Source organism: Propithecus coquereli, unplaced genomic scaffold (genome assembly GCF_000956105.1).
Source record: "Propithecus coquereli isolate 6110/MARCELLA unplaced genomic scaffold, Pcoq_1.0 Scaffold206, whole genome shotgun sequence".
Taxonomy (NCBI): domain Eukaryota; kingdom Metazoa; phylum Chordata; class Mammalia; order Primates; family Indriidae; genus Propithecus; species Propithecus coquereli.
Genome location: NW_012145634.1, coordinates 1,613,666 through 1,626,978, shown reverse-complemented (window position 1 = coordinate 1,626,978; position 13,313 = coordinate 1,613,666).

Below are 13,313 nucleotides of genomic sequence, written 5' to 3'. Positions count from 1 at the left end.
TTGTCACCTCCTGTGAAACAAATTGTCCACACTTAGACAGCTGTGCAAGTTCCAGTCGCCATTTCCTTCATGGACGGCAGTGGGTTTGTTACTTGACTGCAAAGACTGTTTCAGCCCAGAGATTCGTTGCAGGACAGAGAGGTAGGGGTGGGGTGGGTGCAGCACAGCAGTTATTCCAGATGCTTCTCTGGAAGGGGTATTGCCTTGACATGCCCTTCCCTTTGCCATTGTCCCCTCCCCGGCTAACTTCTGCCCTGCTGCTGCTGTGGCTGTCGCACTATGACAGCACCTTTAAAGGTCAGCTTTCCTTGTTTGCCTTCCCTGAGCTTGCTTTCTCTTTCCCAGAAGCTCTTTCCTTCCACCGAAGGAAAATATTTTTAATGGCAGGAATGGCTGGTGGAAAACAAATGGGGTGGTCTTGCTGGTAAATTTCTTAGAGACAAATTGGGCTGCAACAGAAAAATAAATAAATGCAGTCAGAATGTGCAACTGTCCTACCTAAAAAAACCCCTTAGGATTATGGGACAAGGGGGACAGGAAGAGACCCCCAAACTCACTCGAGTGGACTTTGGGGACCACTGGCCTTAACCTCCTCTCCCGTGTTCTCCGGAACCTGAGAGAAGCAGACATTGTAAAACCCACACCCAGGAGCCAGCACCAGGGCAGCGTCCGCCTCACCCTTTGTCGGGCAGTCAAAGCTCGTCTTCCTGTGGAGGGGAAAAGGGTTGGACAAGGGTGACCTTGTCTCCAAGCTTGGAAGTCACATGACCATCTTCTCTCCCCACTGGGCTGTGCATGTCTGAAACTGCAGACAGTCTCTGGGACTCAGAGAACTGGGAAGCTTTTGTTCCTCTGTGGCGAGGTCGGGTCCCCGTGGGGGATTGTTTTTGCTCAGCCAAAAAGGACACTTTGGGGATAGAATATTTCAACCTCAAGAAGCAGCAACATTTGCTTGTCGCAGGAAGTCTTTGTTTCTGGTCTCCAGCTGTTGTCTGGAGCCACCAGGCCCCAGCTGAATGGGCCTATGCCCGGCAGCTGGGGGCAGGCAGTGCGGGGCTGTGCTGAACGTGGACCAGGACACCCTTTGGGGGACCTGCTACTTGCATATTATCATGTGAATGTGTTTAGTTAACTTGCCTTGGTCGCTAGTACCAACGATAAAGATCAGGAGCCCTCAAAGCACACTCGAAGGTCCTACCTAACCAAACACAGGGGCAGCTTTTTATGGGTCTGAGTGAGTTGAGGAAAGAGCTTTTTGAATACGCAAGGAAAATCATAGTAATAACAGCTGCCATTTTTGCCAAACCCGCTATGTGCCAGACACTGTGCCAAGCACCCAACAGACATTACTGAATTCATCTTTGCAACAACCCAACAAGGAAACCAAGGCTCAGAGAAGGGGTCCAGCCAGGGGCAGGCAGGGCAGGACTCAGCCCAGGTCCACTGGCTCCAAAGCCAGGCCCCTCCCGCCTGGGAGCTCATCTTCAAGGATGTTGCCTCCAGACAGCCCCAGAAAGTACAGATCAGTTAGCCTGGGGCAAGGAAGGCATCAAACCTACACTTCTTCTCCTATTTGAGGGCACAAACCCTTTTGAGAACCAGAGGAGTGGATGGAGCCCCTTCCCCAAAAAATACCCCACCCACTGAACTGTGCATGGCAATTCTAGAGGTCCAGAGACCCCTCCCCCAAGCCCTTCCAGGGACTTCAGGTTTGGAATCTCTCCATTAAGCCATAAGCAGGTTATCTGAAAGTTAAAAATGAGACCAGAATGGATAACAATAACAGTCATAATAATAATAGTAACCATGGACACATTTTACTGACCACTTACTGTCAGGCACTTATGCCAGGGGTCGGCAAACTTTTTCTGTAAGAGGCTAAGTTCTAAATATTTTAGACTTTGAAGGCCATACGGTCTCTGATCCATTTACTAGAACCACAGACTGGCCACTGGGACCCTCAGTGACCCCATCACAAGCCCTGGAGCCATCTGGGCAGCTCTGTGAGGGGCAGGGGAGTAGAGGGCAATGAGGGGCCCTCAGGGCCCCCTTGATATTAGCCACAGACAATATGTAAACAAATGGGCATGGTTGTGTTCCGATAAAACTTTGTGGACACCAAAACTTGAATTTTATATAACTTTCACATCACAAAATACTATTCTTTTGATGTTTTTCCCCGAACAATTAAAGAATGTAGAAACCATTCTCAGCTCGTGACCACACAAAAACAGGTGGCAAGGCCAGGCGGGAGGCTGAGATGGGAGGATTGCTTGAGCTCAGGAGGTTGAGACTAGCCTGAGCAAGACTGAGACCCCATCTCTGGTAAAAATAGAAAAAGTTAGCTAGGCATTGTGATGCACGCCTGTAGTCCCAGCTACTTAGGAGTCTGAGGCAAGAGGATTGAGTCCAGGAGTGGAGGTTGCTGTGAGCAAGGCTGAGGCCACTGCACTCTAGCCCTGGGCGACAGAGCGAGACTCCGTCTCAAAAAAACCAAACCAAACAAAACCAAATAAAAAAAACAGGTGGCAAGCCCTAGAACATGGTTTACCGCCCCCTGCACTATGCTAACCGCTCTCCACACATTATCTTCACATCTATACTGGTTAGGCATTGCTTCTGTCCCCATTTGTCAGATGAGGAAAGATTAGCAGAGGTTAAATAACTCATTCACACCCCCAAGCCTGTTTGCTTTCCTAAGATACAAGATGGGTGAGTTTAAATTGTGGATAAAGGGAGGGAAAGGTGGTGGGGTAGGAAGGAGGACCCTAACGCCATGGTGGCACCCTGGGCCTGGGGAATAGAAGAGAGAGAGGCCCCTTCCTCCCCGGCCTTTGCTTAAATGATCCGCACCGCAGGGGAGGGCGGCGCGTTTCCTGAGCTGTTCCTCAGCCCCAGCCAGTGGCTCCAAGGACGGAGGCTCCAGATCCAGGACAGCTGGTGGCCTTCACATTGTTTTGCGTCTCCCAGGTTCTCTTAATTATAACCAATTTGCCACCCTCAGCAATTCCTTGTTCCTCTTCGCTAATACCCATGAGTTGGAACCATCAGCCGGACTCCCAGCCAAACGCTGGGCTACAGTCACTTCCCCTTCCCATGCAGGGAGCCCTCCAGTCTCTCAGGAACTGCCGCCTGACTCCTGTGCTGCCTTGCTTGGCTGGGATTTGCCATCTCTCAGGGAAGGGGAGACAGAATCTGCTCAGCTTTCTCCAGCTCCTTGCCTTCCCGCTGACTCGCTGACTCGGGGGGCTCTGGCAGGTTGCCTGCAATACGAGGGGGGGCAGCCTTCCCTCTTTGGTGCTCTTCCCACCTCCCAGTCCCATTCTGACTTATTTGCAACCGGGGCCCCAGGCTTTGGAACTCCCCGCCCTAGAAACACACTCCCTGCTTTCCCCTAGTGTTATCTGGGGTAACAGGGCCTGGAAGCTGGGGTTGAGGAAGGCGGCAGCGTGCCGGGAGGAGAGCGGGACGGGGGTTTGACGTCACACCGTATGTACGGAACCTTGGCCAAGTGACATCAGAGGAACGTTAAGGCAGGGGACTTGGGCACCCGGGTTCAATGCGGGCTCTGCCGTCTCTAGTTCCTGGACCCGTCGGGTTACTCAACCTTTCTAAGCTCCATTTATTTTTCTATAAAATAGGTATAACATTGGCTTCTCATAGGGCTGTCGTGAAGGTTAAATTAAATAAGGGTAAAATATTTAGCTCAGTCACTGGCTTGTGAGTTCTTAATACAGTTTAATGATTTTTACAGCAGACTAAGGATGACAGGTCTGGGGAGGACTCGGTGTGTCCTAGACCTGGACCTTAGTCCCCTCTGCAAATGGGAGCTGAATCGGGGGTTTCAAGCCGTCCCTCCCGGGGACCACCGGGAGCTCGGGGGGCCTGGGATGAGCCCTGCCCTCGGGATTGAGACCCCCACTCACCAGACTCCAAGCGGGCAATGCACGAAGCGAGGCCAGTTCTCTCCCTAGAGAGTAATTCCTGCCTCGGTTCCTGCAAGTAGCTGCTTTCCCCAATACACTATGGACGCATTTGATGAAAGTATCTACCGACCTTCACCTTCCCAGGGACATACCTATTGAAGGGTGAAAATGGCCTTCTCTGCCAGCTCGCTGCCTGCAGAGGATTTTTGTATCCGTTGCTTCAAGTGAGGGAACAGATATAGGACATGGATGTCCTCGTAGTTCCCTCAAGGCCCCAGGTGGGCGAACAGACAGGCCGAGGCCCCTGCAGAAGGCGGCTCCGCGGAGCTGCCCGCTCGGCTCCCGGCTACCCGGGCAGAGCCCGCTCCGCCTCCGGCGCCCGGGCCCGCGCTCGCCAGCGCCGCCCCGTGGCAAGATCGGAGATGTGCGCGGGAAGGCCAGCCCCGCACCGCCGCGCCCACGCAACCCCTCCGTAAAAGTCGCGGATTTCTTGGCCCTAAACCTGGACATTAACCCAGGACTCTCACGGTGACACCTAGAAGATCTCCGATTTGCAGTCTACGCTGAGGGTGAGTCCCCAGGGCCCTGACCCCACGGGACCCAACAACAGAAAAATATTAAGAGCCACTTTTTTGTGTTTATAAAAGAAACTAATTCCGCCAGCACAGAAGTGATCATATAAATTAAATTATTTTACCTCCATACTATGAAATTCTAGGTCACCATTCAAATTAATGTGGTGCGTCTATAAAGGCTGAATTAGGTATCTTAAGTGAAAAAATCAAATCACAGAACAAAGCATATAATTTTCGTCAGATTTTTTTCAGAGGGAGGTAGGTACACATATGTGTGTGCAAATGCACAAGCGAAGTCCGTGTCAAACCCGCATCGTGGTCACCTTTGGAACAGGAAGAAAAAGGAGAGGAAGCGGATGCTCACATTTTATTTGATGTATATACATGTGGCTTGAATCTTTTTCATTCATGAATTATATGTGCAATTTTGAGAATAAAATGCCCATTGATGAGTTAAAAAAAATTGGAAAGCACAAAAAACCAAGAGCAACATAAACTTCTCTCCATCACGCTACTCAGAAGGAAGCACTGCCAAAATGCTGGTGTGGGGCTTTCCCCACCAGGAGGACTGCGCAGCATCGCTTCCCTTTCTTGGGCAAGTCACCTGGGGTTCCGGGGGTGGGAGAGGGCCCAGCTGAAGTTGCTGGACTGGCCATCCACTGTGCTGCCGGGCACTGCCCACACTACTGCCCCTCCTCACCCAGAGTCACCCCCAGAGACACCTGCTGGTGCCGGGGGTCTCCCAAAGGCATCTTCCTGGGGCCAGCAGAACATTCGGCTTCTGAGCCAAAAGGTCCTTCTCTTTGTTAACTACAAAATAAACATCTCTAGGCCCCCTGGGCCACTTGGAGTACAAATGTTTATGTCTTTGGAAAGAGAAAAAAAAAAAAAAGAAAGAAAGAAAGACTCTTGCAAGTTCTCCCAGAGCAGATGGACGCCAAGTCAGTAATTAACCCTCAGCAATCAGGGTGTCTGATCTTCCGCCAACGGGTCTGCAACAAGTTGGAGGGATGGCCGATATGGGCTTTGCTGTAACTTGGCGCTGGATGGGCCTTCAAGGTCTTGAAATGCTCTCTGGAAAGTACACCGGCTGCCTCTTTAAAACTCTGAATTAGGCACTAGGGACCCACCCCAGGAAGCCCCCAGCACTGCTGTGCCCCACTCCACAGGAAGGACTGGGAGCAGGTGTAGCACTCATCAAACCACTGGGGGTGAGACGAGGATGCAAGAGCTGGGAGGAGCAAGGCTGGCTGGGGCTCATGTGCTGGTACTTGGTCATCTTAATGTTGACATTCACAAAACACCTAAGGACCAGGCTCCCTGCTAAACTCTATACACCGTGCACGATTTTATTTGGTCCTCCAGCAACCCCATGGGGTAAGCATAGTTATATTCACATTCTACAGATGAGAAAATTGAGTCTCTGCTGACATCACTTAATCCTGCGTGGGTAGAGTCTCATATTCATACAGCAAGTGTCTCTTGCCCAAGGTCATCCAGCTGGTAAGTGGTGGCACAGCTGGCACCAAAATCCTTCTATGACTTCAAAGCCACACCTGCCTGTCCCTGTTCATTTGTGTTCACAAACTTTTTCCACAGTTATCACCTTTCAGGCTTCTAGAAACCATGCTGAGCTCAGAGACGCTGACCTGCGGGGTCTCAGTGCAAAGACCACAGTCAGGTCTTTGCTTGGGTGTAGCCAGAGAGGCTGAGCTGGGACCAGGATCCCATCAGGAGAGGCTGGGGGAACTGAAAAGATCAGCCTCCTCCATATTTCCAATGGGGAAATGAGGCCCAGAGAGCAGCATTTGTCGTGCCCAAGGTCTCACCGTGACTTTGCCTACACAGTCAATGTCATTTCCATGGCTGCATGGAGCGTCCTGAAAACATGGAGGCTGGTGACAAGAACCAGACAGGGAGAATGGGAAGAAAGCCCCTGCTGTGTTCCTGGGACCTCGGGCTGGGAGGAGGACATCATGCAGCTTTTAAGAGTGTTCCCTGCTGATGCAAAGTCAGCTGGGAACTGCTTCCATCTTGCAGGTCCACCGTCTGTGGCTCCAAGGAACCCTTGTGTCACACACAGGCAGGTGGGACAAGGGAGCTTGGGCAGAGGATCTCAGGGAGATGCTAGGGGGAGGCTTTGGGGTCCTTTACCTCACTTCCTCCCACATTCCATTGGCCGTAACAGGTCACATGGGCTCACCTGGATGCAAAGTCTACTGGGAAATGTAGTCTTCCTAGGGGTGGGGAGGTGTGGACCATGAAACTGGTGAGTACACGGCCTGTTTATCTGCCACATTATTCAAAAGTTCACAGTCATGTCAGGGCCTGGAATGCCTGGTTGTTGCGCTCAGCTCATGGGAGGAGCAATAGACCATGAGGCTGGAGAAGTGAGGTCACAGGTGCAAAGGTGGAAGGGGCAGGTGCTGATCTGCAATCCAGCCCCTAGCGTCAGTCCAGCCATGGCAGGAGAGGGATGAGATGATGCCAGAGCAAGAGGCAGAGTCCCCAGATGAATGCTGAGGGAAACTCAATAGCCCTGAAGATGTCAAGAGGCGGCCATGCCAGCCAGGAGTCCTGGCCGCTCTGCAGAAGAGGACACAAGAGGGCCCTGAGGAACGAAAATGGAGAGCGGAGGAGAGAAGCCAACACGGGGAACTCAGGAATTCTAAGGAAACGGGGACTGGAGGCTGGAAGGGTCTGCGGCACCAGAAGAGCTGGCTTCATGGGCAACCTCTGCAGTCACACAGGGCTGCGCTCAGAAAAGCCCCACACCTGGCCCTGGCTGTCACCATCTTGAAATTCGTAATAGTTTTCCAAGAAGGGGGCCCCACATTTTCATTTTGCACTGGGCCCCACAAATTGCAGAGCCAGTGCCGAGTCCAGAGGTATCAGCCGTGGTTCCAGGCGACCCTGCCTCCGGGGTGTGGGTGCTGCTGCTGGCTGCTTTCCAGCCTGGTGGAACAGCAAAGCCACAGGTGTTGGGGGTGGCAGAGGAGTGGATGAAATCCAGGAGCCCATACAGAAAATGGGGGCATTGGATTAAAGCAAGAGGGAGGCTAACCCTAGGGGTCTCAACTTTTATATACAAAGAAACATGTACATTTTTTTTTAAAAAACAGTCCTGATGTTGGAGACATTACAAAAGCAGGAAATAGATTTATTAGTCTAAAATGAAAATGGCGCTGACTGTGGTCTGGGGACCCTCTTCAAGTCAAGGAGAGATTCAGACACATCTGGCAAAACAATGGGACCGGCCCTTTGCTGCATTGCCGAACAGATTCTAAGGAAAGAAGGGACCTGGTACAATGAACACAATCGAGTTACACAGCATGATTCCAGAGAAGAGGAGCGATCAGTAACAGCGCCTTGCTCTCATGTATTGAGCACTTACTGTATGCCAGGCATTGTGCTACACACATGTATTAGTTATCCCTTTGCTGCGTAACAAATTATCCCAAAATGTAGCAGCTTAAAACAATGGACTGTTACCCCTCAGTTTCTCTGGGTCAGGGATTCGGGAGCAGTTTAGCTGAGGGGTTTTGGTTTAGGGTCTTCCACAAGTTTGCAGGCGAGATGCCAACCAGGGCTGCAGTCACCTGAAGGCTTGACTGGGCTGGAGGATCCACTTCCAAGATGGGGCACTCATGTAGCTGGCAAGCTGGTGCTGACTGTTGACAGAAGTCCTCCTCTAAGACATGGTGGCTGGCCACCCACCAAGCAAGTGATCCAAGAGGGAGTTAGGTGGAAGCTGCCATGTCTTTTCCGACACAGCCTCAGAAATTACATGCCATCATTTTTGCAATATCGTCTTGGTACAGAGGTGAGCCCTATGCAGTATGAGAGGCAACCGCATAGCAGGGCATGAATAGTGGGGACCAGGGGGTCCTCGCTGGCGACTCTCTCATCTTGGAGACTGGCTACCACCACCTGTTACTTGCATGATCTCATTAAATCATCACAACAGGGTTGGTAATAATATTTTTCCCCTACTCAAAAGAGGAAACTTAGTGCAAGATCAAACAACCAATAGCTAGCAGCCCTGGGACTTGAACTCAGCTGTCCTTGGATATGTCTACACTCTATGGCAAGCAGGGGTGATACAGAGCAAGGAGAAATGCTCACAAAACCCCCTTAGACACTGGACTCCAGGCAGCAAGATGTCGTGTTTCTGTCCTTTGGAGGGTCCCACAGCGGGGAGGAATCTTCTCTGCAATGCTGGGGGCACCAGGGAGCAGGGGCAGAGGAAGGAGCTGCCTCTCTCCTGTCCCTGCTCCCTTCACCCCAAGAAAAGGGGCTGCCACTCTGAATAGGTCAGATTCCAGGACAGGGACTGGGTCAAGTTTACTAGAGGTCAGGGTCACTGTTGGACACCTTACACACCCACACATATCACACGTGTGTGCACACCACAAACACCTACACATACCACCTGAGCTCCTGCATCCTACCGGGTAGGTGGTTTTCTGGGATCACTCTCTTCCTCTCTCATCTGCTGTGGCTCATTCACTCCTATTTGGTACCTGGGCACAGGCACAGGGGGACCCACAGGACCTCATGCCTGAGCCCTGGACTCGAGCCCAGGGTCCCAGAAGCCTGCGTTAAGGAATCGATCATCAGCCTAGTTAACGGTGGCTCAGAACCGTCGGTGTATCTTAGAGCCTGCGCAGCCTCTCTTGACTCTCTTAGTCACAATGAGATGGAACTTGCAGAAAGCCAAGATACAAAGATCAGCAACAGGTCCTCACTGTTCTCTCCTTCCCTGCCGAAGACTGTGCTAAGCAGCTTTTCGGTATCGCGGGTTCTGCTTCCTAACTTCCGATTCCTTTACCCGCCCAGGCAACGAGGGACTGAGCAGTGATGTAACCCACCTGTGCTCAGCGCAGCCTGGCAGGATCTGCCTGCAAAATGTGGCCAGGCGCTGCGGCACGATTGGGTGGCAGCTTCAAAGGGCGGCGGGGACGTCTTCTCTGCCTCTCCTCAAACAGAGACAGTGGGCTCAGGACAGCCAGTCACGGCGGTGTGACTCAGGCGAGACAGGAACAGGAATGACACCCAGTCACACCTTTCTTACCTCCTCTGGGGCCCTCAGAGGTGAGTCCCACTTTGTTCTCTGACCAAAACAGCACACAGCAGGCAACTACAAAAGCCAGAGCAGAAGGAGGGACTTCCCACGGGCGTCCAGCCCGGGTTGCGATGTTTTATCATCTGGGCACAAGGCACGTGAAGCCTCGTGTGGCTTGCTCAGGGTCAGTGGTCAGGATGGTCTAATCCAAGGAGGACTTGTCACCCAGTGACGCCAAAGGGCCCCAGGCCCAGCACCGGCTTTTCTGAGAGTCTCCAGAACCAGGCAGCGTGTTGATTTCCCGTCTGTCTGTGTCCTCATGCCTGTGTCCCTCGTGCCTGCCTTGGGCATTCCTGGAGCTCCCAGCCTGACACCACTCCTGAGTTCCACGTCCCATGGTTACTTCAACCACAGGCCTTGGGCACCGTGGGTGGCAGGGCGCCCAGCAGAAGACAAGGATGGTGGGTGATGCCAGGTGGGTGCACACCCGGTGGGTAAGCCCATGCGTGGAGCCTCGGGAACCTCAGGGCCCTCTGGACTGATTACATAATCTGCAGGGTCCATCGTGACAGGAGAGCAGCCCCTCATTCAAAAATTAGGAAGAATTTCAAGATGGCCACAGAGCAGAGCATTAAATAAACCAAGTGCAGGGCTCCTCTGAGCACAAGGCCCTGGGTGACTATACAGGTCACACACCCATGACACCAGCCCTATGGGTCCCTCCAGCCTGCCATCCCTGGGTAACAAGCCACCATTAAATTCTGTGGAGTGAAACCCATTTTCGGGTTTGCCCCTGACGATACGTGTGTCCTATCTATGCTACTACAGTGTCCTGGCCGAGCCACCAGGTGGCTTGGCTGTCCCCTGGGCCCTGGGAGGGCAGGGCTGGGTCTGAACGGTAATCTCTGCATTTCCATGCCTGGTCCAGTCCCGGGACCACAGCAGGGGCCCCCTGGCATTGGTTGGGGGGTGAGTGAGTCCCACACAGAGACTTCGTAGGGACCACAGGCAGGCTTGCGGTGGGGCCTTGCACGGTGTGTGACATGGTGGGGCAGGCCCTCCCGACACCCACCACCGCCACCAGCCTGGACTCCCCAGGCCACAAGGGAGATTTGAGGGGAATGGCAGAGCTGAGAGAAGGGATGCCAGGGGCATGGAGGGGGTCAGGCCAGGAAGGCAGGCCCCTTGCAGAGGGGAGGCGGTGAGAGCGGAAGGAGAGATAGTGGCCGTGGGGTCTGCAGAAACCTCAGAGGTCCCGGTGGGAGATTTAGACACGGCATGCCTGTGACCCATTCAATGTGAGGAGAAAGGCCTTCAGTCACTGGAGCAGAACCCAGGACCTGGGGGAGTGTTTTGCTAAATCTAGAAGGGAGGGCATGAAGCCAGCTGCAAAGCCCCATCATTATTCATGACACTTTTTGTGGTTTGTGGAGACGGGGTCTCACTGTATTGCCCAGGCTGGTCTTGAACTCCTGGCCTCAAGTGATCCTCCTGCCTCAGCTCCCCAGAGTGCTGGGATTATAGGTGTGAGCCACCATGCCCAGCCTATGACATTTGCTAAAGATGGCCAGGCTGCCTTTACTGAAGTCAGAAACTACTGAGATGGGCACAGGGACCACTGCGATGGGATTGTGCCATTGGTGGGGGAAAGATTGGACTCAACTCAGAGCACAGCATGGGCAAGTGGGAATTTATAGCCAAGGAGCAGGATGGGGGTCAGTGGATGGAAAATTACTAGGAGAAAACATCAGGGATCAGGGCATTTTGGCTAAACCGACCTAACAGGATTCTTGCTGAAGACAGGCCAGGGTGACTGGACATCTCCTGGGGAGGGGGATGTGGAGGATGAGGAAACTCCATCAGATATCGAGGGTGACGGTTCTTGCTAAACTGACTTAGCAAGGTTCTTATTAAAATTGGACAATATAGAGTCCAAAAGTCAGGCTGGTTGAAAAAGCGTTCAGGGAGCCCAAGTAGAATTTGGTCGAGGAGAGACTCCTGGTCCCCCCATGGCTGTATTCCCAGCCCCACCCACCGAGGAGCTCAGCGGACTGTCTCTGCCATGTGCAGTGGCTGCAGAACAGTCTCTGATTCTGTCCCCTCCACAGTGTCACCTCGTGGATGCCGTGCCTCTGGAGCAGGAGCAGATGGGGTTCCTTTCCCCTTTGGGCTTCCCCTCCCAGCTGAGGTCCTCCCAGCTGGCTGGGGGTCCTCCCCAGGTCCCTGGAGCTCTCATCTACTCATTCACACGTGTTCCCTGTGACCTCCCCCGACCCGGGCAGGCCTAGGGAGCAGCTGGGGACCCAGTAGAGACGAGAGTGGGGAGGGCTCCACAAGGGCAGATGCTGGAGTTTGCCCTGAGGGTGATGGGAGGAGGTTCCTTGGAGCTTATTCTCGGAGGCTGTGGTCAGAAGGTGGACTGGGAGCAACAGACTTAGGGCTAGAGACCAGCCAGGAAGGTTTTCAGTCACAGAGACAGGAGCTGTTGCTGGCTTGGGTGGAGAAGGGTTTCAGTCCATGAGGTGTTTTGGAAGGAACGAGGGCAGGACTTCCATGGAGCGGGTGGGGAGGCAGATGGCATGTGAAGGAGAAAAACGGCTTGGGCACTGAGTAGGGGTGGGGAAGATGTGATGGGGAGTGGGGTGCAGGTTTGGGGTGGAAGGTCACCAGGTTGGTTGTGAACATTGTGAGTTTGTGGGCAGGATTTGCACTCAGACCTGCTGCAGAGCCCAGCTCTTTGGGCTGCTGTCCACACTGCTGTGGAAGAGCAGGTGTACCAGCCTCGCCATGCCCTGTGCTCCCCTCCCGCTGTGACCTGGCCTGGGTTCCCTGGGTGTCAAACAGGGGAGACTGCTCAGGAAAATCCCCCAGGCCCACTCTGGTTCCACAGCCCAGAGCAGCTGTTCCCGGGACCTCTTACGCTCAGGATTGTCAAAGACTCCAAAAAGCTTCTGTGTGTGGGGTCATATCTATTGATTCTTACTGTGTGCAAAAGGCTGAATAATGCCCCTCCAAAGAGATCCACGCCCTAATCCCTGGAACCTGTGAATCTGTTGCCTTATATGGCAAAGGGGTTTGCAGATGTGATTAAGTTAAGGGTCTTGAGTGGGGAGATTATCCTGGATCAGTGGGCTGGACCCAATGTTTTCACAAGGGTCCTTTTACAAAGGAAGCAGGAAGGTCAAAGTTGGAAGATGCTGATGGGATAATGGAGGCAGGAGGAGAAAATGCATAAGCCAAGAAATGGGACAGCCTTGGGAAGCTGGAAAAAGCAAGGAACGGATCCCCCCCTGGAGCCTCCAGAAAGAAACAGTCCTGCTGACACCTTGAATTTGGCCCAGTCAGACCCATTTCAGACTTCTGACCTTCAGAACAATAAGAGAATAAATGTGTTGTTTTAAGCCACTACATTTGTGGTAATTTTTTGTAGCAGCAATAGGAAACTGGCACATCATATCAGAAATTTTAATTGAGAACTTAAAAATCTATTAATTTGTTTAAAAATAACAATCAGTGCCCTTCTTGTTAGCATAAAAATTATATTTTTTATTAAAAATAAGCATAATTTTAAAAGCAGTGAGAAGAGTGGCTGCTTTTCCATCCAATTTTGTTGTTCAATGTCTGGCTTTATAGAAGACAACTATGTTCTTCTGTTACTGCATTCAGTCTGCTGTGATATGTTGTTATTTTGATTGTAGTATAGGAGGGAAATTTGGCCCCACACAGATATGGAGGTGGAAAAAGGAG